At 48.5% G+C, this 24,173-nt stretch overlaps 3 long non-coding RNA genes and 1 other non-coding gene across 4 annotated transcripts in view; 3 read left to right on the forward strand and 1 right to left on the reverse strand.

The window, feature by feature from the left end:
- LOC133232821 (uncharacterized) overlaps positions 1-20,943 on the forward strand; it is a 307,249-nt gene extending 286,306 nt beyond the window's left edge. The window contains exon 2 of the long non-coding RNA XR_009731477.1: positions 17,247-20,943. This is a non-coding gene — a long non-coding RNA (uncharacterized LOC133232821). The remainder of the gene's footprint in view (positions 1-17,246) is intronic.
- LOC133232819 (uncharacterized) lies at positions 11,171-13,817 on the forward strand. The gene is made up of 4 exons (XR_009731476.1): positions 11,171-11,471; positions 11,607-11,729; positions 13,034-13,290; positions 13,717-13,817. It is a non-coding gene; the product is annotated as an uncharacterized LOC133232819 (long non-coding RNA).
- LOC133233143 (small Cajal body-specific RNA 16) lies at positions 11,766-11,953 on the forward strand. Its single transcript, XR_009731620.1, has one exon. It is a non-coding gene; the product is annotated as a small Cajal body-specific RNA 16 (non-coding RNA).
- A 1,801-nt stretch (positions 20,944-22,744) lies between the features above and the next one.
- On the reverse strand, positions 22,745-23,774 carry LOC133231626 (uncharacterized). Its single transcript, XR_009731171.1, has 2 exons — positions 23,234-23,774; positions 22,745-23,079 (listed from the first exon to the last, which is right to left on the reverse strand). It is a non-coding gene; the product is annotated as an uncharacterized LOC133231626 (long non-coding RNA).
- Positions 23,775-24,173: the final 399 nt, after the last annotated feature.

The raw sequence follows: 24,173 nt of genomic DNA on the forward strand, positions 1-24,173 counted from the left end.
AGTTCAATGTACATTCTTTTTCAAATATTAGTTTTCCGTATGGTTTATCGCAGGATATTGAATACGGTTCTCTGTGCTATGCAGTAGAATCTTATTCACCCGTTCTATATATAAAAGCTTGCATCTGCTAACCTCAACCTCCCACTCCGTCCCGCCTCAACCTGCTTCCCCTTGGCAGCCACCAGTGTGTTCTCGATGTCCGTGATTCTGTTTCTTTTTTAAAATTAGTGATTGATGCGGGTTTTCCTCGCTGCCCTGCCTGCAGGCCGGCTCTAGCTGTGGTTCATGGGGGCTGCTCTGTGTTGCAGCGCCCGCTTCTCACTGAGGTGGCTTCTCTGTTGCAGAGCATGGGCTCTAGGGCGGGGGCTCCCAGTGGCTGCAGCTCACGGAAGACCCATGGCATCTTCCCAGACCAGGCATTGAACCCGTGTCCCCTGCATTGGCAGGTGGATTCTTAAGCACTGGGCCACCAGGGAAACCCTGTTTCTTGTTTCATAGATATGTTCATTAGTGTCATATTTTAGACTCCACATTGATATCATATGGTATTTGTCTTTCTCTTTCTGACCTACTTTACTTAGTATGATAATCTCTAGTTGCAACCAAAAAATCAACTTCTGATTTGCCCTACAGGGTCTCTCCCCTTGCCTACAAGATTGTAATAAAACTTTAACAGATACTTACAACTAAATTGTTTTAAGTCTTCTTTCACTCGTCTAAAAAAAAAAATTAGGGACTTTCCCGGTGGTCCAGTGGCTAAGACTCTGTGCTTCCAATGCAGGGGGCCCGGATTTGAAGATCCCTGATCAGGGAGCTAGATCTCATGTTCCTCGACTGAAGATCCTGCATGCTGCAACTAAGACCCGGCACAGGCAAACAATAAATAAAATTAATAAGTACTTAAAAATTAGAATGCATAGATTACTTAATGTGATTGACCTGCTTGTGTCAAGTTATGCTAAGAGGCTACTGTAAATGTAGGAAGAATCAGCAAAAGGTCCAAAGAAACCTCAAAGAAATAGCGAGACAACTATAGGGGAACACTAAAAACCAAGAGTGGTTTTGCACATGCGCAATAGCGTAACCTCAGAATGGTGAAAAGAGATGATCTAAGATGCTTGTTGGAGAAGGCAATGGCACCCCACTCCAGTACTCTTGCCTGGAAAATCCCATGGACGGAGGAGCCTGGTAGGCTGCAGTCCATGGGGTGGCTAAGAGTCAGACACGACTGAGCGACTTCACTTTCACTTTTCACTTTTCACTTTCATGCACTGCAGAAGGAAATGGCAACCCACTCCAGTGTTCTTGCCTGGAGAATCCCAGGAACGGGGGAGCCTGGTGGGCTGCCATCTATGGGGTTGCACGGAGTCGGACACGACTGAAGTGACTTACCAGCTTAGCAGCAAGATGCTTGTGCTGGGAGGAAGGGCAGAGGGAAGCAGAGGGGAGATGGTGAGAGCCCAGCCTGAATCCCCCAGGAAGAAAGGCAACAGCCCAGGATGAAGAAGGTGAGTCAAAAAGAGCAGCATACCTGTTATGCAGAAATAGGGAGAGAAAGGACTTCCCCAGTGGTCCAGTGGTTAGGACTCGGCACTCCCAATACAGGGGGTCTGGGTTCAAACCCTGGTCAGGGAACTAGATCCATGTGCTGCAACTAAGACCCAGAGCTGCCAAGTAAATAAATACATATTTAAAAAATAATAAGATAAATTTTGCAATATGCCAGGTACTGAATAAATATTTTTTTAAAAATAGGAAGAAACAGGCAGATGAGGGAATTCCCTGGTAGTACAGTGGTTAGGACTCCACTCTTTCACTGCAAAGGGTGTGAGTTCCATCCCTGGTGGGAGAACCAAGAAGCCACAAGCCATGAGATGTGGTGGAAAAAAAAAAAAAGGAACAGGGAGATAAGTGAACTTGGAAGGAAAATCACTGCAGATGGTGATTGCAGCCATGAAATTAAAAGACGCTTACTCCTTGGAAGGAAAGTTATGACCAACCTAGATAGCATATTCAAAAGCAGAGACATTACTTTGCCAACAAAGGTCCGTCTAGTCAAGGCTATGGTTTTTCCAGTAGTCATGTATGGATGTGAGAGTTGGACTGTGAAGAAGGCTGAGTGCCGAAGAACTGATGCTTTTGAACTATGGTGTTGGAGAAGACTCTTGAGAGTCCCTTGGACTGCAAGGAGATCCAACCAGTCCATCCTAAAGGAGATCAGCCCTGGGTGTTCATTGGAAGGACTGATGCTGAGGCTGAAACTCCAGTACTTTGGCCACCTCATGCAAAGAGTTGACTCATTGGAAAAGACCCTGATGCTGGGAGGGATTGGGAGCAGGAGAAGGGGACGACAGAGGATGAGATGGCTGGATGGCATCACCGACTCGATGCCCATGAGTTTGGGTAGATTCCGGGAGTTGGTGATGGACAGGGAGGCCTGGAGTGCTGCGATTCATAGGGTCGCAAAGAGTCGGACACGACTGAGCGACTGAACTGAACTGAACTGAGGCCAAGTGGAGAGGGCTGTGGGAAGCAGGCAACTGCTGTTCAGTGTCAGCATTTCCATCCTATGAATTTTTAAACTAGTGCTTTATTGAGCACACACACACACAAAACTAAACTAAAACAAAACACCCAGCAGGGTTGATATAAATCTAACATGACCAGAGGAAGTGAGGCCTTTATTTCATTTTGACTTCTTAATATCTTCTTTTTCTTTCTCCCCATTAACTTACAAAGAGGTAATCAACTCTCAAGTAATTGGGAACAAAGACAGCACAATAGCGAAGGGGATTTTTGGAAGCGTTGCCCATAGCTCATTACAGTAATTCGTCATGACAGAAAGTGACAGCCTAATAAAGTTTGCAAGTGGCCACAAGTGTTGGAAATTTGACTCAGAGGGGACAGCCCGCACAGGTGGAATTCTAAAGGAATTCTGCCCCATAAGCAGGTGGCTCACGTAGCTGCTGATGGAAGTCGGTTATGAAAAGCCCATATCCTTGGATGAACCTATAGCCTGTTACGCAGAGTGAAGCGAGTCAGAAAGAGAAGAACATTGTACATTAACACATATATAAGGAATCTAGAAAAATGGTATCAAATGGTATTCTATTTTCAGGGAAAGAATGGACTCAGATAAAGAAAACAGACTTGTGGACACAATGCGGGGAGAGGTGAGACAAACGGAGAAAATGGCATCGATACGCGTGCACCACCATGTGTAAAATAGACAGCTGGTGAGAAGCTGCTATGCAACACAGGAAGCCCAGCCTGGCGCTCTGTGACCACCTGGGTGGGGGGGAGGAGGGGAGGCGGGGAGGCTCAAGAGGGAGGTGATACACGTATGGGTGCCTGCGTGCTAAGCCGCTTTAGTAGTGTGTCCGTGTTCAACTTTTTGCGACCCTACGGACTTTAGCCTGCCAGGCTCCCCTGTCCATGCGATTCTCCAGGCAAGAATACCGGAGTGGGTTGCCATGCCCTCCTCCAGGGGATCTTCCCAACCTAGGGATCAAACTTGTCTCTCTCACGTCTCCTGCATCAGCAGGCATGTTCTTTACCACTTTTGCCAACTGGCAATTATGGCTGATTTGTGTTGTAAGGAAGAAATCAACACAACATTATAAGGCAATTTTCCTCTAATTAAAAGATAAATTTTAAAAGACCCCACATCTTGGTTTTGTTAACAAGGAATTTGTTGTTGAAAGAAAACAGGAGTCCTATTTTAACTCCATACAGTAATCTCAATGTCTGACTGCTGGTGGCTGCCGTCCTAAAGCAGCGTTGTGTAACCATCACCCAACTGCACAGCTGACGGGCAGAAGGGACACGTGAGCTTCCAATGACTTACTCAGCTCCACTTGAATTAAATTTGCAATAAAGACCTCCTTTTCTGCTGTAGCTGCAAAAAAAATCGGAAAAAAAATCAGAATGACTAATTGTTTTCAATGCATTCATTATGTGTATCCAAGAACAACCACAGCCAGCCTGTACACATGTAACTATCATAAAGGGATGTGCTTTTTCTAGTTTTCTGGATGGTCAAGTGAAAGTGTGTGTGGAAGTGTTAGTGCCTCAGTCGTGTCTGCCTCTTTGCGACCTCAAGGACTGTAGCCTGCCAGGCTTCTTTTTCCTTTGAATTCTCCAGGCAAAAATACTGGAGTGGGCAGCCATTCCCTTCTCCAAGGGGAATCTTCCAACCCAGGGATCAAACCCAGGTCTTCGGCATTGCAGGTAAATTCTTTACCATCTGAGCCACTTTAATTGAATGATTTAAATGACACACTTCTACACTTTGTTCAAGAGACAAGTACACGGTTCCTATGAGGTGGAAACAGGCAAGAAAACAATCACAAAGCACTCGAGCTCTGGTGGAAGCATGCACAAGTGACCAGGGACCAGGATCCTTGCTGATGAGATGGGCAGGCATTCAGGTAGCCTCTGACTTCATCTACGAGGTTAAGGGCAAAGGGTGTTCATTTGTGAAGAAGGTCATTTGTCCCAGGAACTTTACTCATCACATCTAAACATTTTTCCATGTCACTCATCTCAGGACACCAAAGTTCAAATTCAACAGAGCCCAGAGCGAAAGACTCCTCTAGCTGCCAAGGCAAAGATAACTCTCCCTGATCTGGGATCAGCTTAACAGGCAAATTTGTTAGTAGAAGAACAAGAAATATGTCTAAAATTAACTACTTTATTGGGTGCAGGGGAGCAGGAAAGGTCCCTAAAAGATGAAAAGAGAACATGTGAGCTACTGATACTCATCAGAGTAAAAGCCAAAGTCTCACAATTTCCTGCAAGATCCCGCAAGACCTGGTCCCCAGCTCCCTGCATTCCTGCTCATAAACGCTTCTTGCCCACCGTCCATTGTACTGGTGGCTTTGGCTGCTTCCACACTGGCTGTTCCCTCTGCCTGGGATGTTCTTCCAGGGTGTCCCGTGACCCACTCACTTCTTTTCGGATTTTGTTAAAGATCAAAGATTCAGGCCCTTCCTAATTAGAATTGCAGGGACCTCCCTAGTGGTCCTGTGGTTAAGACTCCTTCCTTCCACTGCAGGGGGCATGCATTCAGTCCCAGGCCGGGAACTAAGATCCAACAGGCTGAGAGCAGTGCGGGCATGGGTGGGGAATAAATAAAAAACAATAAGTGAAATTGTAAACCTCACCCTCCACTCCTTCCTAGCCCAGATTTCTCCCCATCCCCCACACCCCTTTCACAATCATGTGACCCAAGGACTCTAATGATTTCACTGTCTCCCCTGCACTAGAATGTCAGCTCCCCGAAGATGAGTTACCTCTGTCTTGCTTTCTGTCCTGGCCTCACTCAGCCAGCAGTGAGTGTTCCATATTTGTTCAATCCATCAGAAAACTGTCACCAGGTTCATACACCAGAGAACATGTAGTACTCTACTTAAAATTACACTTTCAGAGTTGTAACTTTTTTTTTCCAGATCAACAGCATTTTTCCGGCAGACATTAATCAGCCATCTGAACCACACTGGCTCTGTACAAACTTCTTTTGGTCTTGATTTGTACCTCTCAATGTCAAATGTGAGCAATGTTCTGGCCAGAGATACTTCTAAACCCTTAACACCCTATCTGGGACTTCAAATTCTGGTATGTGTTGCACTGGATTCCTCATCAAAGAAAATCTTTCATGCTGAGTAGAACCACCTGTTGTCACCGGGAGTGACTCTGGCCAGAAAGCTTCATTGCAATGTGCTCTGATCCCCAAGCGCCAAGTGTTCAGCTGGCCCGTGACATGATAAATGCTTCCCGGGCCTCTGTGCAGCTGGGACACCCCGGCAGATTTCTAAGAAAGAGCCCACCCATTCAGGTTAAGTCTTCTGCATAACTTTCTGATGAAATAAAATCTTGACTAAATTCCGAAAAAAGAAAAAAACCCCACCAACCCCCAAAATAGAGTAAATAAATAAATGAAACAAAGAAACTCCCACAAAATAAAAAAAAAACTCTATACCAAATTACAAAAGAGAGCACAATCTGGTGTATGATTCCACCCTCTAGTGGACGAAGAAAGAAGCTCAAAATCTTGTCTTGATAGAACTACTCTTTAGCTTATTTTTTATTGTTTTCTGCTATAGTCCTTTTGGGTCCCAGGGCCATTTTTAACATAAGAAAAATGACTTCTTAGAGACCATATGTTTAATTATGCATTGCTACTATTATTCAATCCCTGAGTCAGGAAGATCCCTTGGAGAAGGAAAAAGGTAATCCACTCCAGTATTCTGGCCTGGGAAATCCCATGGACAGAGGAGCCTGGTGGGCTACAGTCCACGGGGTCGCAAAAGAGACATGACTTAATGACTAAGCAACAACTATTAAAGTAGCATGTTTTTTGAAAGACTGGAGTCCTGCCTGCTTCAACCCTCTTACATAATCCAGAGGAACAAACATCATAAATGGTAAGGCTCATCCATAGGACGGAGCAGCCTATTATATATACACACATGTATTCTTTGGGGAAAATAAGCATGCTGTCACCACGCCTCGACCAGCGGAGGCCAACCCCACAGAAGGGCTGGAACGGAGTGATCAGGAGACAGCTGGGGGACATTCCAGGAGCCACGTGCGGGCATGCCATCAGCCACACGGAGTGTTCTCAGGAGTCTCCCCCCGTGGGTTCGAAGGTTCCCTCCACCACCTGCTCAGGTGCCCAGCACACTCGTCGTGTAGGAGAACTAGTGAAGACTGATGTCGTGGGAATCCCTTGGCAGTCCAGTGGTTAGGACTCGGCTCTTTTGATCTTGGGTGGCCTCAGCCTGCAGCGGCTTGAAGCAGGGTTTCAATTCCCAGCCAGAGATTGGAGTCAGGCCACAGGAGGGAGAGCACTGAGTCCTAGTCCCTAGACCACCAGGAGGGCTTCCGTGGTGGCTCAGATGATAAAGATTCACTTGCAATGCAGGAGACCGGGGTTCAATTCCTGGGTCAGGAAGATCCCCTGGAGAAGGGAATGGCTACCCACTCCAATGTTCTTCCCTGGAGAATTACATGGAGAGGGCCCTAGCGGGCTACAGTCCATGGTATCACAAAGAGCTGGGCACAATTGAGCGACTAACACACACACAGACACATACACACACACACACACACACACACACACACACACCCCCCACAAGGAACCAGTGGGCCAGTGACAAGGCCCTGGCCTATACGGCTTTGCAGAAATAAATTCCCACAAAGACAGAAAAAAGTAATGAAACTGTAAAGTATTTATTAGGAGGAAAAAGAGTACACGAGGACAGCCACACTGGCAGGCTCAGAGAGAGAGAGTCGCGCCCTTATGGTAGTTTGAATTGCTTTTATGGGGCATTTCTTCCAGGTTTCCTTTGGCCAGTCATCGTGCTTTGCCTGGTCTGTATTGGGCATATCTCAGGGTGCTCCCACGTGTGTGCATCTCTCAACCAGGATGGATTCTAGCAAAGAGGCCCAGGGGTGGGTTGGCATCACTTACTGTGGGGAAGCGTCCTTCTCCCTTTTTGACCTCCAAGGAGCTTTTCTGCGCATGTGTAGTCAGGAAGGTTTGCTTGACTTCAAGAATGAGGAATGTGTGGTCTTTTATCTCTTATCTGGGGCAGGGCCCAGCCTGCGCTCTCGCTCCTGCTGTCATGGAGCTTCTGTCCACAGGAAATGAATTCCAGCTGTTCACCCTGGGGCCTATCTCCTGTCTCACTCTCACTGCCAGGATCCAGATGCAATCCCTGGTCAGGGAACTAAGATCCTGCAAGCCACACGACATGGTTAAAAAGGAAAAGAAAAAACTGAGACTGTTCTCTAGAGGTGCAGTCACAGACAAAAGCTGAAGTTTCAGTGTTAAGAACCCACATCCAGGGGCTTCCCTGGTGGCACGTGGTAAAAAAATCCACCTGCCAATACAGGAAACATAGGTTCCACGTCTGGTCTGGGAAGAGCCCACATGCGGTGGATCAACTAAGCCCATGCACCACAACTATTGGGCCTGTGCTCTGGAGCCTTGGAATCACAATTACTGAGCCCAAGCACCACAGCTACCGAAGCCCATGTGCCTAGAGCCCGTGCTCTGCAACAAAAGAAGCCACCAGTGAGAAGCCCTTGCGCTGTAACGAAGAGTAGCCCCCACTCGCCACAACTAGAGAAAAGCCTGCGCAGCAACAAAGACCCAGTAAAGAATAAATATAAGTAAACAAAAAGTTATGTATTAAAAAAAGAACCCACATCCAGGTAGCATTTCAGCAGATGGAAATAGGACAGGACACAAAGACGTGTTCGTTTCATGTCCAGTGTTGTAGAGACTGTTCCACTGGAGGACCCTCTGTCCTGTCTCCCTGGGAATAACGCAGAACGATCTGGACACTTACGTGTCACTAGTCGCTCCCGGGAACTCTATTCCCCTGTAGCGTTTCTCGCACTGCAGGCTTCATGCAAACCTTTCCCCTAAACCATAACTTCCCCCAAGGCCAGGACGTGTGTGTGACTCTATGGATCCAGGACCTGAGAGCTGGAAGAGTCCTGGGGGTGTCCCATGGTGGCACCCTCTGCTTTCTGGGCTGTAAACGTGTTAGTTGCTCAGTCCTGTCCAACTCTTTATGACCCCATGGGCTGTAGCCCGCCAGGCTCCTCTGTCCATGCGATTCTCCAGGCAAGAATACTGGAGTGGGTAGCCATTCCCTTCTCCAGGGATCTTCTTGACCCAGGGATTGAACCTGGGTCTCCTGCCTTGCAGGCAGATTCTATACCATCTGAGGTACCTGCTGTCCACAGAACTTATAGGAAACCTCTGGAACCAGGCCAGCTCAAGGCCTCACAGGGCTGTCTCAGTTCCCCCAGAGCATCTCCTACTTTATCTAGTTTCTTTTTTCCACACATTCATATTCTTTTTTATTATTTATTCTTTAAAAATTTTGTTTTAGATATGTTTAAGTTTTAAAAATTGTTTAAAGTTTTTAATTTCTAGTAGGAAAACTTATCTGATGAACACCCTAATGGCAAACCACTGTAAGAATGTTTCAGTTGCATTTGGGGCAGAGGAGTAGGAATTATCTTCAAAGTACCCCAGCTTTCTTCATAAGACGGTCAGAGATATGCTGGTTCATATTATTGTGACATCCATTAGGTGATCTAAGTTGCTTTTCCTTCAGCAGGGGCTTTATTTGTCAGAAAGGTATGATGCCTAGAGAAAACAAACAAACAAAAAGGCCCCAAAAGATAAAATAAAATTAAAAGAAGGGCTTTATGCTTGACCTCCAAATTTGGCTGACAATTTACCGATGAGATTCATAACCTTTGGGTTGCTCTGATATTTTGACATCTTTTCTGGGTTCTGGGCCATATCCCGGAAGGTCACAGTAACTTCTGGATCCTGCATGGCTGCAAGAAAATCTCTGGATCACTAAAAATTCCACTGAGCCCAGGCATTCCTGCTATTCTAGGCACACTCCCTCCCATCCCAGGCATTTCTCCAGGAAAATTACCAGGCGCCCCCACTAGGAAAGCCACCAGGGAAAGAGCAACACTGAGCTCCTGATTGTCATCTGGCTTCTCCCTCCCTCTGGGCTCTCTCGTGTTGTTCCCCATCAGTTCTCATTTTCAGATTTTTTGCTTCTAGATATGAATGGCATCTCATTGTGGTTTTGATGTGTATTCCCCTGATGACTAAAGATGCTGACCATCTTTTTTTTTTAATTATCTATTTACTTATTTTTGGCTGGGCTGGATCTTTGTTGTGTCACACGGCTTTCTCTAGTTGCAGCAAGCAGGGGCTACTCTTCCTTGCAGTGCACGGGCTTCTCACTGGGGCGGCTTCTCTTGCTGTGGAGCACGGGCCCCTGAGCGCCGGGGCTCCCTTAGTTGCGGCATGAGGGCTCTAGAGCGCGGGCTCAGTAGTTGTGGCACATGGGCTTAGCTGCTCTGAGGCACACGGGATCTTCCTGGACCAGGGGTTGAATCCATGTCCCCGGCACTGGCAGGCGGATTCCCAACCACTGGACCACCAGGCAAGTCCCAACGTTGACCACCTTTTCATGTGACCATCAGCCATTTGGATGTCTTCTTTGGAGATAAGTTTGAATTATTTGTCCATTTTTAAATGGTTGGTGGGTTTTTTTTTTTTTTTTGTCTCTTTGTTGTTGGGTTTTAAAAAGTTTATCTTTTTAAAGGATGGGGAACACATGTACACCCGTGGCGGATTCAAAAAAAGAAAAAAAAAAAAAGTTTATCTGTATTAACTACTGGATTTCTGAAAAATATTGCATCTAAAAACAAAGATTTACTGATAAATGAAGGCTGGGACCTGCTGCAGCCTTTTTATGTCACATACAGAGAAATAGAGGCCCATGAGTTAAACTATACTGTAAGTAGCAAAACAGAGTCTGTCTGACTGCTTGCCTCACCTCCTCCCATGTCGCTCAGCACCTGGAGTGGGCAGCATGCACTGTCCTTCAAAACAAACCCTGTCCTTCAAGACTTGCAGAATGATGAGGCTGGCGGAGCTGGGAGTTGAGGGGGCATGGTGAGAAGTTCCCTGTAATTGAGGAAGGGAGAGAGTGGTGGCAAACAAGGCTAGATTCTGAAGGATTTGAATGCCAATAAGTTGGGGGTTTTAGCCTGGAGACCCCCAAGTCACAAATTCAAGCACCCTCCTGGGACCGCAGGTGGTATAAATGTGAACAATCGTGTAAAGCAGTAGGGAGTGGAGGGGGCCTGTGGCTAACCAGAGGGCCCGCCCAGCCTAAAGGCAGATTCCAAGATTGCTGGTTACAGCATATTCAGAGTGACGTCGGTTGGGGGGGTTCCAGGTAGGTTTAGTGGGGTGACGCAGTGTCCTGAGGCCGATGGTCTGGGAAGAGGCTCCTGTTTGTTGAACCTGCCCAGTTGTGGGCACAGAGAGGGCCAATGGCTTCCTGGCTGGCCAAACTTCTCTGCAGCATGACTCTTTTCACCTGGAAAACAGGAGTGATCATTCTATCTATCCCCTGCCTCGGGATGCGCCTCCATTGCGGAAATCTAGCTGGCCTCCTGCTTCACTTGCTCTAAGGGCCCTCCCCTCCAAGCTACGGCGCTCCTCTCCAGCATCTCGCGGCTGCGGCCCCTTTAAGGTGGCCATGGAGGACCCAGTTTCAGAGCTAAGGCGATCTTCTAGCTGCCATCTCTGTGGTAAGCCGTCGCTTACGGCCGGAAGTGCGTGTTCGGACCTGCTTTTGACTCTAGATTGGGAAGGCAGGGCCGCCACGTGTTATGTGGTGTCAGAGGGGCTGTGCTCGCTCGCTCCCACCCGCTGGCCGAACCCCAAACCCGCAGAATGACGCTGATCCGCGGCGCCAGTTCCCGCCCTGGGGCGCTGACGAAGCTCCCGGCAACCGGACTTCAGGAATCATTCCCAGCATAGAAATTGGGTGTTGGGCGGAAGAGGCCAAACTCAGGCACCAGGAACGGGGTGAAGGGCTACAGTAGGAGGCCCTGCACCCCTTAGAAAGGTATTGGATCCCGGGCTGGAAGGGCAGCGTGAGGTTTAGGGTGTGTGTAAACATCCATGAAACTTATTCCGGCCTCCGCCCCTGACCTTGGGCGTGGGGTTTATTCTCCTAGAGCACGTGGGTCTCTTTCCCCAGGGTTTTATGAGAAGATGAAAGCTCTCTGGCCCCCGGCGGTTGGATGAAGGCATCGCAATCTTTGCTACTCCTCTGCGGCGAGCCTAGAGCATATTCTGAGTGACGTCAGTTTGGGGGATCCAGGTAAGTCAAGGGTGGAGACGCAGGGTCCTGAAGCCAGTGGTCTGGGGAGAGGCTCCTGTGTTGTTGAACCTGCCCAGTTGTGGGTGCAACCTTGTACCAGGCAGCCCGACCCTGACCTAAAGTAAATTCCTAGGAGAACTGTTTTCCTGGGTTTTGAATTTGCAGTAACAGGTGTGAACATTCTAGCAGCAGTTTGATGATCATGTATGATACTGCAAACAGAACGTTCATTGAAAGGAAAATACCTATAAACAGTGTTCATGTATATTTGTTTTATTCAATACTTTATGATACCTTGTTCTCAGGGAACTACAGCCTAGTTGGGGAAATAACCCTAACGAGAGTATAATTCAAGCTGATATTAATGCTCTGAAGGAAAGCACAGGCTTACAAGAATGCGTGTCTCAAAGAACCTGATGGAGACTGGAAGGTTTTCCTGAGGATGAGACCCTGAGTGGGCTCGGAAGGATGTGTAGGAGTTTGCTGGGAAGGCCAGGGGGCAGCGTGTGCAGAGGTCCAGTGGCCTAGCTAGTATTGGCTAGTGGAGGAACTGAACAAAGCCCACTGTAGCCCAGAACATGAAGTGGAAAATGGCGTGAAAAGCTGAAAAGGTGGGGGAGGGACAGGCCACGCAGGGCCTGCAGCTCATTTGAGGATTCGGAGCTTTGTCCTGAGGATTATAGGAGGTCAGTGTGGGTTTTAAACAAGATGATGTGCTAAAAACTGTTATTTCAAAAGAGCCCTGTGTACAGAGCAGCAGTCAAGCATCTCTGTGATGCTGGAAATGGTCTATATCTGTGCTGTTCAGTAGGGTGGCCACAATCCTGGAGTGCAATTTTGTTTTATTTATTTATTTTTTTGGCTGCACGGGGTCTTTGTTGTGGCGCATGGGCTTAGTTGGTCTGTGGCATGTGGGACTCTTCCTGGACCAAGGATCGAGCCCGTGTCCCCTGGACTGGCAGGTGGATTCTTAACCACTGGACCACCAGGGAAGTCCCTGAAATGTTAATTTAAATGTAAATGGCTATGTGTGCCTAGCAGCTGCTGCGTGGAACAGTGCAGGTCTAGAAGTTACTGGAAGGGCAGTGCCACCCTTACTGGAATCGTGACACCTGAACCCTTTCACTTCCTGGGCAGAGGCCGAGACGAGTTCCACTTGGAGAGATCCTCCTGTTGGCCTTTGCTAGGGATCTCACACAGTAACTACTAGTGGAACTGATTCATTTTTATTTCCTTGGTGTGGTTCACCCTACTCCGTGAAGCATCATTCCTCCTCCTCTTGTCTTTGCCCTTTTTTTTGTCAGCACACTGATGGAGAAGCAATCCTTCATCACGTTGAAGTACCTACAGCAGTCAGAGTGTTATGTCTCTGCTTCGGAGGGAACGTCAAGAAAAGCGTGGTCCCTGCCCTTCCGGGGTTTGGGGTGCAGAGAAGTAGACAGCAGGAAGTGCCGGACCCCAGCAAGGCGAGTTTCCAGTGGGACCCGGCAGGATGTAACCCTGTGAGGAAGTGAAGGCCGTTACAGCTGATGAAACGTGACAGAAGGCAGGAAGCATGAAAGTGAGAGGATTGGGGAGCTGAACAGTTGGGGCCAAACTGGGGGACTACCCAGTGAGAGAGAACGGGAGGAGAGTGGAGGGATAGGCAGGCTGGTCTTGAGTTATGGGGGTTGTCAGAGGGCAGTTTACTGTGCCTGGTGTGGGCAAGTTTCTGAGGACCCCACGTGGTGGTGGGTGGATGCCCCGGTGTGCTCGGAGTGGTGGTGGGGGTTGTTGTTAGGAAGTCACTGGGTTGGAGCCTGTAGGCTTGGAAGGAGGGGGGCCGCTGGGTCGCTGCAGGGTGGGCACCAGCCACATCGTGTTCTGGGTGGAAGGTACATTTTAGGTTTTGAAGGGTATTTTATCGTATAAGACAGTTTTACATTCTCTGAATATTCAGACTTGCTGAAGTTGAACGAAGAGCTGATGCACTGTACTCTCTTTGCAGGTGAGTTCACTGGAGGAGGTGTGTGCTTGCCGAGGGAACACCGGCTGAGTTTGTTTCTGCCTGGTTCTCTGTGCCTGAAATGTAGTCGTTGTGTTTTAGCATTTTCTGAGTTTGTCTGATTTCATTCTTAGCTACATAATTTTTGAATGCTGACCTGCTTAAGATCCTGTTTTGTTGGAATATAAATGAAAGGAGTCAGACCCCAAGGAGACTTTTCGTACATGTCATGGCTTCTGCGCTCGGTGACCACCTGCTGAGTGTGTGCCCTTGGCCTCCAGGGGGCACAGTGAGCAGCTCAGTTTCTGACCGAAGAGTGGCTCAAGGTCACACACCCTCCCGGCTGCTAGTGCCCTAGACCTGTGACTTAGTCCCTGAGCACCCGACTCTCACCCAGGCTTCTCAGTGGGCGAGGAGCCCCCATCCCCAGCACACACGCAGGACCTGGGGGCTTTGTGTTAACAGAGGTTGGGGACTCTGCTGGCACGGGGTGGGGCCATACTTCCCAGCAGAGATTCTCCCGAGTCCCAGTGTCTTCGACTATTTCTCCTTCTGTTGATGTGGAGAAGGAAAGCTGGCCTGTGTTTTGAGCTGTGATGGTGGTAGTGCCATCATCAGACTGTCAGGCCATCTTTCTGTTGTCATAAGTTTTTTTGCGGTATAGAAAGGTCCCCAGGCCAGGCCAAGCTATAATCTGGGGCTTGCCGTCAGTGGCTGTGCACCTGACTCCAGGCTCAGGCAAACGCTCGTGATACACACGTTGTCACATGAGTTCTATAGAGTTAACTTGGCAGTCAAGGCCCTCCAGAGCCTGCTGCACCAGCCTTGTCAGGCTTACCCCCTGTGTCACCACCTCTGTCCCCACATGGCTTTCAGAAGTCACGATCCAGAGGAGGAGACAAGCCCAGGAGTGTTTGGCGGGCTGCCTGATGCTTAGCTGGGTGATTTCCACTCATCTCTTCCAGTGTAGTGGTTCAGAGAGGCCCAGGAGAACCTGGCGAAGCCCTGTCACCTCTCTGAGTGGCCCTGTCTGTCCTCACTCAGGTCAGGGGGCTCCAGCAGTCCCAGGGTTCAGCAGACAGAGGCTGCCTTCCAAACCCACCCAGCAGGACCTTTCCCCTTGGGGTCCCAGGGGTCCCAGATTTTGAATGCTGCAGCATCATGGGCAGTGTGCCCTTTGTACCTGACACCCCCAGAACACCTCCTTTGCGGGGAGGAGAGCATCCTGCCCTGGCTTTGACGACTGTACCTTGGGCTGCTGCCGTGTCCCCTCTGCCTCACAGCAGGGGAGTACTTCGGACAGGCCAGGTTTCTTGTGGCTGCTCTCATCTCACCCCACAACAATCATGTGAAGCAGGGACCCTGATTGTCATCTCCATCGTGCAGATGAAAGAACTGAGGCCTTGAGGTTAGGGATACAGAACTGGCAGAGGCAGACCCTGAACCCAGAGTGGACGCTCTTAGCACTACACACCCAAACCCCACTCCAGAGACGTAGTCCAAGCAGGGCTGCCGAGTTCAGCAAATCAAAACAGGCTGCCCAAGTTAAGTTTGAATTTCAGATAAAAAAATTTTTTAATAGTATAGCCTAAATATTGCATGGGATATACTGACTAAAAAATTCTGTTGTTGGTTTGGAATTCAGATCTCATCAGGTATTCTGTATTTTATCTGACAACCCTAACCAAGGCAATAGCCTCTGCACAGCCCTGTGAGAGGAAGTGGGCGTGGGGCTGGGAAGGTACCACCAGCGTAACAGGTTGTACAGAGCAAGGGCCAGGAAGTTTGAGTCCTCAGGAGTGGAAACCTCTTGGAAAACAGACCTTTCAGTCCCCAGAGCCATTCACAAAGTCTCCTCAAGCAAAGATGGGGCAGAGTGTGGCCTGTAGTTCCTGAGGAATTGCTCACACGTGCAGAGAAGGGGGCCTCGGGGATTGGGGGGGGGCGAGGCGGGGCAGAGGCGCCCAGGTGTGTTGAGTTAGAGTTTGCCGCGCCTTGTGGTCCACTGTGTAGTGTGGGCCTCAAGGAGTCAGCCTGGGGCTCTGCGGCCATGGCAGCTGGCACACCGAGGAGCTGGGGCCAGAACAGAGTCCCGTGGTGGCCCTGAGGACTCCTGACAGTATTGGAGGTAACGCAAGCTGCCGGGGTCCAGCCCCGGCTGATCCAGGGTATTCGACGGGGAGACGGCTTAGGCGACCTATTCAAATGTTAATTAGAGATATAAAGAGCAATAGAATGAGGATAGCTCAGTAGGAAAATTCAGTGGAGAAAAGAGGCTGAGTAGCTTGGTTTACGCGGAAAATCAATATAACCCGTGATACCAGGTTAGCTCTGACCACGGAGGCCGCAGGCGCCCTCTCGAATAGCAGAAGGTGCCCCACCTTAGACACCTTCTCGAGTGGGTCTTAGAAGCCCAGGCAAATAAATGGTCGCAGAGGATATCTGCGCTCCAGATGGAGACTCAGCTGGAAGTTAAAGGGAAGAATGACATGGGGAGACCAAGCGTTGGTGAGCAAGCTTTATTTTCAACAGGGGCTTTTATACCCTAAATTACACATAGAGGATAATAGGGGATGCAAAGTCAGCAGTTTTTGATCCTTATCAAAAACCAGGGTTTCTTTCCTGCAAATTTATGGTATACAAATGGTTTAGGTGATTTACATCATCTTCTGGCCAGAAGGCCTATTAACATTTTATGGCTCTTGACAAAGACTTATCAACCGTAAGACTTATTTTCTCTAAGAGTAATTATTTTAAGGTTTGGCGCCATCTTCCGAAGATAAAATTGCATTCCTATAGAGCGGATGTGTAATGGGTTTACAACAAAGGAAAGAATTTATTACCTTAAGGGTCTAAAGTTACTAACACCAAGGCCACTACTTATTTTTTCTACATACCAACTATTAATTAATACACATTCAAGGATACAATTCAGGGGATGTGAAAACTTGGCAGCAAGCATTGGCTCATCAATGAAATCTTTTACTAGTTTATTCTGACAGTTTCTAACTCTCTGAGAGGTTCTAAGCTATTTGAATATCTTAAGCTTCCCGTGCCTCTCGAGGCTGGGAGACTAAACAATCGTATGCATAGCTGTAGGAGTCTGGGTAAACTTGTCAGGCGAGTTAGAGAGCTATCTGAGGGGTTTGGATTTAAACACTCCTAATTGCCCAGGAACTTTATTAATTGGAGCTGTAAGTTAGCTCTTTGACAGAGAGAGTGAGATGGTGGTAGGGGACAGCCCCCAGTAAAGTCAGAGGTGAGAGCACAAAGCAATAAAGTAGGCAGACTCTGGTTTTTTGGGGGTAGATGCTCGAGAATATCCGGGGGGACTCCTGAGGCTCGATCCCGCCTTTGCATATGCCGAGCCTCCTTCCTCATGACCTTTGTCACGAGTGGAGTGTCTCTCGCCGGCTCCCGGCAGCAAGCCACACAAAAAATTTTAGATTGGTGATAGCCATGTTGAAAAAGTGAAACGTGAAATTACTCGTAATAATTTATTTAACTTGGTATGCCAACAATGGGCTTCCCAGTTGGCACTAGTGGTAAAGAACCCGCCTGCCAATACAGGAGACATAAGAGACTTGGGTTCAACCCCTGTGTCAAAAAGATCCCCTGGAGGAGGGCATGGCACCCACTCCAGTATCCTTGCCTGGAGAATGCTGTGGACAGAGGAATCTGGTGTCTCCTTTGTCCATGGGGTTGCAAAGAGTTGGACACAACTTAAGCTACTTAGCACGCACGCACACGCACGCGCCACAGATGGTTTCAATGTGCAGTCGGACAAAAATTATTAGTGAGACATTTTACTTTTTTAAAAAACTGGATCTTCAGAACCCAGTGTGTATTTTACACTCGCGGCTCGTCTGGGTTTGCCCCAGCCCCACTCTGAGTCCCAGTGGTCACGTGTGGCTGCCACCACGGAAGGGGCACATCTGAGACCTGCAGGCGAGTCAAGCCTTTGCCCTGATTCTCAGGTGTCCAGGGAGGGAGGGAGTGAGCTCACACTGTGGAGGCTGGCTTTCCTGTCTTTGGGGTCATCTGATCTTCAGCGCCACCTCAGGGCCTAGGTATTACTATGCTGCTCTTTTGCCTGAGATCACTGGACAAATGCTAGTGGGTGTCCTCAACTGCCTGATTGCCATCACGGTCTGCAGGGATCTGGGATGTCTTCAGGGTCATTCCAGGGGCAGGACTCCCAACCAGCCATTGCTTCCGTCTTCCATCCTCTGTCTGGTCAGCTTGCTCAGGGTTCTGGCTGCCAGAAAGGCTGGCCAGTTCCAGTCAAGGCCAGCCCTGCCCTCCCAGTCAGCCCCTCCAGGTTGCTCCCAGGATGGGATGTGAGCCTGGCTGAAAACGTATCTGGAGTCTGAAAGGAGATCAGCTCCATCCTGCTTTTTGTGAAAGGAGCCACTGGGGACTAAGGCCCCCAAGTGCCCGATCTTGCCAGAGAGGTAGGGGCACCCCCAAAGCCCGCCCACCTAGTGCTTACAAGTGTCCTGGGGACAGCTGGTGCATCACTATTAAACCTATTCATTTCGCCGGGCACTTGAAGGGCCCCTCTGACTGCTGTGACTCTGCAGGACGGCCGGAACCCATTTCCTGAGGATGATAGATTTCTTCTCATTTGCTGCTCTCAAGCTGTGGTTGCTTCTGTGTACAGGAGCAAAACACTTTCAAGAGGCCGTCTCCTGGGACTAACCTCTGGGGGAGGGGCCTTTGGAAGGGGAGATGTCCTCGGCCCCGTCTGCGTGGCGGTAGGGGTGACTGGCTCCCGATGCACAGGGATGTCAGGCCCAGGGAGAGGAGAGGAGGGATGGGCGGGCTAGGGCAGAGGATGAGGCTGGGAAGGGGTGAGGAGAGGGTGGGAGGGGAGGGTGGGCTGCTAGCCTGTAGCTCCTGCTTGGATGTCCTCTGAGCGGTGCTTCTCAACTTTGGTTGCACTTCCGAATCACCTGGCACTTTAAACATCCCGATGCAGACATCCCTGGTGGTCCAGTGGTTAAGACTCCAGGGGAGGGGACCCAGGTTTGATCCCTGGCCAGGGAACTAAGATTCCCATGTGCCACACAAGGGGCCCGATGTAAATAAATAAAATATTAAAAAAGAGACTTCTCTGGACTTCCCTGGTGGTCCAGTGGTTAAGACTCCATGCTCCCAAAGCCGGGGCCCTGGTTTCTACCCCTGGTCAAGGAATTAGATTCTGCATGCTGCAACCAAGACCTGGTGCAGTCAAATAAGTAAACAATAAATAAATATTCTGCCACCAGGCACCGCTGACAAGAGAGACAGATTTTGAAGGGTCCATGGTGTGGCCTGGGATCCGGATCTTTCAGCATTGCATGGGTCATTCTAACATCCTGGATCCAGGCGCTCTCTGTCCTGCAGGTGTAAACAGACCAAGATAATCTTCTGTCTAGAGAAACTGTCGGACTTGCAAATGGGCCAGGAGACACTGGGCGGGCCAGGTGTGGCCCATCCCCAGGGGTTGCCCGGACCTTTGTCTTTCTTTTGAAGAGGCTGTTCTACAGCTCAGATCGGGGAGAAATTGGGCTGTAGAAAATGGAAACAGTTCCTGTCCACAACGATGCAAATGGATCTCGTCCCACACAGATAGGATTGGCTTCTGTCATCTGGAAAAGACGACCTCAAACATTACCTTTTATTGCCCCATCGACCAGTTCTGCATCTGTTAGCAAGTTCGGTCTAGCGTTCCAGATTGCCTGTCTACATGGCTGATTTTCAGATTTTCCTTTCAGCTGGTCTTAACATCTTATCAGCTCCCTCATTAATTAATGAGCTGGAAACAGTGACTTACATATGTCCATTTTATGTGTGAAAGTGCTGTGTTCAACTTTTGAAAATTATAATTCAGCCCCTCTCGGGGGGAGTGGGGTGCGCCTTCCTGCCCCCTTGGCCTCTCCGGGCCTCCTGCTGTGTCTACCGCCTGGTGCTGGCTGCACCTCCCCGTCTCCCCAGCGAGGCTCAGATGTAGTCACAGGAAGCTGCTTATAGGTGTTGTTTAGTCACCAAGTCGCGTTCAGCTCTTTTGCAACCCCATGGTCTGTAGTCCGCAAGGCTCCTCTGTCCATGGGATTTCCTAGGCAAGAATACTGGAGTGGGTTGCCATCTCCTTCTCCAGGGAATCTTCCCAACCCAGGAATTGAACCTGCGTCTCCTGCATCAGCAAGCAGATTCTTTACCACTTTTGGCCACAACCTGCAGCAATGTGGGATCCTTGTTCCCCAACCAGGGCTTGAACCCGCGCTCCCTACATTGGAAGAGTGGAGTTGTAACCTCTGGACCACCAGGGAAGTCCCCATAGTAGTTATAAATAATTTTTAAATGTCTCCCATATGGAGTTAGATCCCCTTTTCCATTCTTGATACGGTTTTTTACCTTTTTTCTTGGTTAAAATTTTTCATAAGTTTTTCAAAGAAAAAACTTGTTTTATTGATGCTCTCTGTTTTCTATTTCATGAGTTTTTGCATTTGCCTTTGTTATTTCTTTTATCTCACTTTCTTAAGCTTTACTCTGCTGTCTTTTTTTCCTGGCTCCTTGAATTGCCTGCTTGACTCATATTTTCCACCTTTCTTATTTTCAGAGATTTTGGGCGCCCTTTAAGTACCATGTTAGCTGCATCTCCCGTGTCTTGATGCCCTACTGGACACCTACACGCTGCTTCAGACTTTCATGGCCCTTCTCCAGCTGCTGCCAGCACTTCTGCCAGCACCACCCCCCAGAGCCGGCATCCGGGCTTGAGAACGCCGGGGCTGCACACTCCGTAAATCACAGCCGTGGGGTCACAGCACTTCTGCAGCATTCTGTCGTCAGTACAAGTCACGGGGTCAGCCAGATTCAAGAGAAAGGGCAATAGACCCGACCTCTTGTCAGAGAGCGACAAAGAATTTTCTACTCTTTTCCATCCACCATCACAATGACTATATGGCCCGTTTAGTCTACCTATATAAAGTTCAAAACAGACAAGACGAATCTACAGCAATAGATATGTGAATAGTGGTTGCTTCTGGGGGCTGGGGCTGGGGCTGGACTGAAAAAGAGTACAAGGGGATTTTCTCAGGCGCAGACAAGACTACAGTGATTGAGGGGGTGTCAGTTACATGGATATATATGTATTTGTCAAAACTCACCAAACTGGACACTTAAGAGCTGTGGGTTTTAGTGTATAAAATTATACCTTAATAAATAAACAGGCAACAACAAATACTACAGAGTTGTCTTAGTCTTCGTTCTGCTCGCCACTCAACACAACACAAACACGCACTCACACCAGAGCCAGAGACAGAGGCTTGAGAAGTAATCTTCCCAAGCTTATTTGGGAAGTAATCTTATTTGGGAAGTAATCCCAGTGGGCAAGAGTGAGGGATGTGGAGAACAGGAGAGGAGGGAAAACCAGTTCAGGATGCATCATCAGTTTTACCAGTGCTGGTGGTGACTGGTGTCTGGTTTGACCAGGACCTTCTCAGGAGCCTTATGAAATGCGTCTCAGGACTGTCTGCCCGGAAGGACAAACTGGAAGCACTGTTTCACTGGCTCGTGTGCCCCGTGGGTCCAAGCTGACTTCTTGACGTTAACTCCCTGGTACTTCTGGGCTGTTATGAAGTACCAAGGAGTTACTTGTTGCACTCAGGTGTGACCGCCAGCGCCAAGATGGCGCCGATGACCCTTGCTCATGTGTTCACAGCTCTGGGTGTGCCAGTGTGTTCTAGCACTTATGGACACAGTGCCACACATCTGCCAGCAGTCTGGCGCACCTACCAAATCCTGGCAGACAGACAGCTGCGCTGCAGGAGGTTACTCCTTACCAGGTAGCTTCTGTGAACCTCTGATGAGCCAGCCTCCTGCTCTCTCGAGTTCAGATGCTTCCAGATGATGGAGTATCTGCTGAGACCAGTGGATCTGATACTATCCATCATCTGCACATTATCGCATCTCCTTCGCCTCCAGGAGTTGGGAGTGGAAATTTATTGAGACAGAAGGGAACTTTCTGGGGGGGAGGTAATACCACTATAAGGATGTAATCACTCCATATAGTGATGGAGGTTTGGTTAAACAGTGTACAAATTTGTCAAGACACAGTGAGTGTGCACTTCAGATCTGGGCATTTCACTGTGTGTAAATTTTATCTCAAAAGTAAAAACATATAAAGAAATAGCTCTAGCTAATGATATGTATGCTGAGTTCTTCAGGAGAAGTGTACAGATGACAGCAATTAACTTTGCAATGCATCAAAAATTATGATGCATGGGCTGCCTCAGGCAAGTCACTGAACCCTTCTGTTTCAGGCTCAGTCTCTCCATGTGTGCTAAGGGTTGAGTTAGGCCCACCTTGAAGGTAGAGTCAAATGGAATCCGGTTTATAAAACAGTTTGTGCCTGCTACAAATGCATTCTTGATACATAGTTTTTATTCCTCTACGTAGGTAGGTAAAGACACTTGCCCAGAAATACTTGGTTTTGGTCTGGAGCACCATTCAGGACAATGACTGTAGGGATTTGAACTGAGAAGACGTCTCATCAAGTACCGTATTTCTGATGTAGTTATTCAGAGATCCTCTACGTGCACCGTTTCTCGGCTTCTTTGATTCTCAGTGGAGCCTGAAAAGAAGACCTAGCCCATCTCACCATGTGTCACAGCATGTCGGTGTCACCGAATTCTTCACCACGTTTGGTCTCCCGTCTTTCTTTCAGAACAGCAGCCACAGGATGAGTAGCGTGCGCGTGTTTTATAAACTCTTTCTCCCTCCTGTCGATTTCTTGGCAAGTGTCTGATTCCATTATGATATGGAGAATCAACTTTGGGCCGCGGGAGGCTCATTGAGGTTGCTGCGATGCCGGGGCATCTATTCATCATCCGCTCCCATGCTGCTTCCAGCCTTGTCACTCAGCACAACAAATGCTTAATGGGTCCTGGCTCCCACGAGGCCTCAGATTTCACCACCAGGAGGCTCTGGAGTGGGTCTGCTGCTTCCTGCTTTGGTGAAAAAAAAAACCAAAAACCTGGCAGAGGGGTAATCGTAAAGTTTTATTCTCCCATCTCCTCCTTCTCATTTGTAAGGGCTTGCACACACACACGACCTATTTATATTCTGACTCTGAAAGAAGCTTGCCGAGCGAATGCCTGCTGGGTAATTGAAATGACGGTCTTCAGAATTTTTCTACTTCCTGTCAGCGTGCGATCAGTTATCGACAGTGGTAGTCCTGAAGGATATACTGCTCTTGCGTGTGCTTGCGGAGGCTTCCCGAGGGTCTTTAGCAGCCAGTTTGACTTTATTTACAGCGGCTGTCTCTTCCGGTGACTTCACGGTGAAGTGCTGGGTGGTACCCGGTGGTCCGGAAGAGCCCTTCTGGAGAGAGAATGATGGAAACATTGTAATAGGAAAGAATCTTTGTATTCTGAGTTCATCACTAAAGGGATGTTGCCATTATGCCTTAAATTACACATAATGGCCCATCTTCGGGAACCCTGCCTCCTAGGTAATGAGCTCTGAAGTAAAATACCTTTGTTTAGGGACTTCCAAGGTGGTGCTGATGGTAAAGAACCCTCCTGCCATTGCAGGAGACATAAGAGATGCAGGTTTGATTCCTGGGTTGGGAAGATCCCCTGGAGGAGGGCATGGCAACCCACTCCAGTATTCTTGCCTAGAGAATGCCATGGACAGAGGAGCCTGGTGGGCTACAATGCATGGGGTCGCAAAGAGGCAGACACGATTGAAGCAGCTTAGCACACATGCATGCCCCTTTGTTTAGCTCATAGGCAACATTCTAACCAGGCCCACCTGTCAGTGACTGCAGGGAGGAAGACATGCACACCTCCCCTCCAGAGGCTGACTGGAAATGTTTGACTTTACTCTCTCCTCTTTCAGTATAGAAGAAGCCTGAATTCTGACTCAAGATGGTTCTTTGTGATGTAAGTACACTATCTTCTTGGTCTGCCAGCTTTCTGAATAAAGTCACTATTCTTTGCCCCAACAACTCGTCTCTCTATTTATCGGTCTGTCATGTGGCAAGCAGTACGAGCTTGGACTCGGTAATAACATCTTTCAGCATACTTTTTCCTCGTGGTTTTCCCATTCTTTTTTCTTTATGGTACCTCTAATAATTTGCCCAGGACAGAAATCAATATAGCAGAGAGCTGAGCACACAGAGTCAGACAACCCTGCCTGCAAATCCTGGGTCTGCAATTGTAGTCGGTGAAATCTTTGCTTCTAATTCTTTACTCCCTCTCGTTATCAGAATGAGAAATTGTTGCCCTTTGGGCACGTGGCTCTTTAGTTCTTCACTTTCTGCCATAAGGGTGGTGTCATCTGCATATCTGAGGTTATTGATATTTCTCCTGGCAATCTTGATTCCAGCTTGTGCTTCATCCAGCCCCACATTTCACATGAGGTACTCTGCATAGAAGTTAAATAAACAGGGTGACAACATACAGCCTTGAGGT

The sequence above is a fragment of the Bos javanicus genome, chromosome 19 (assembly GCF_032452875.1).
Source record: "Bos javanicus breed banteng chromosome 19, ARS-OSU_banteng_1.0, whole genome shotgun sequence".
Classification (NCBI taxonomy): Eukaryota; Metazoa; Chordata; class Mammalia; order Artiodactyla; family Bovidae; genus Bos; species Bos javanicus.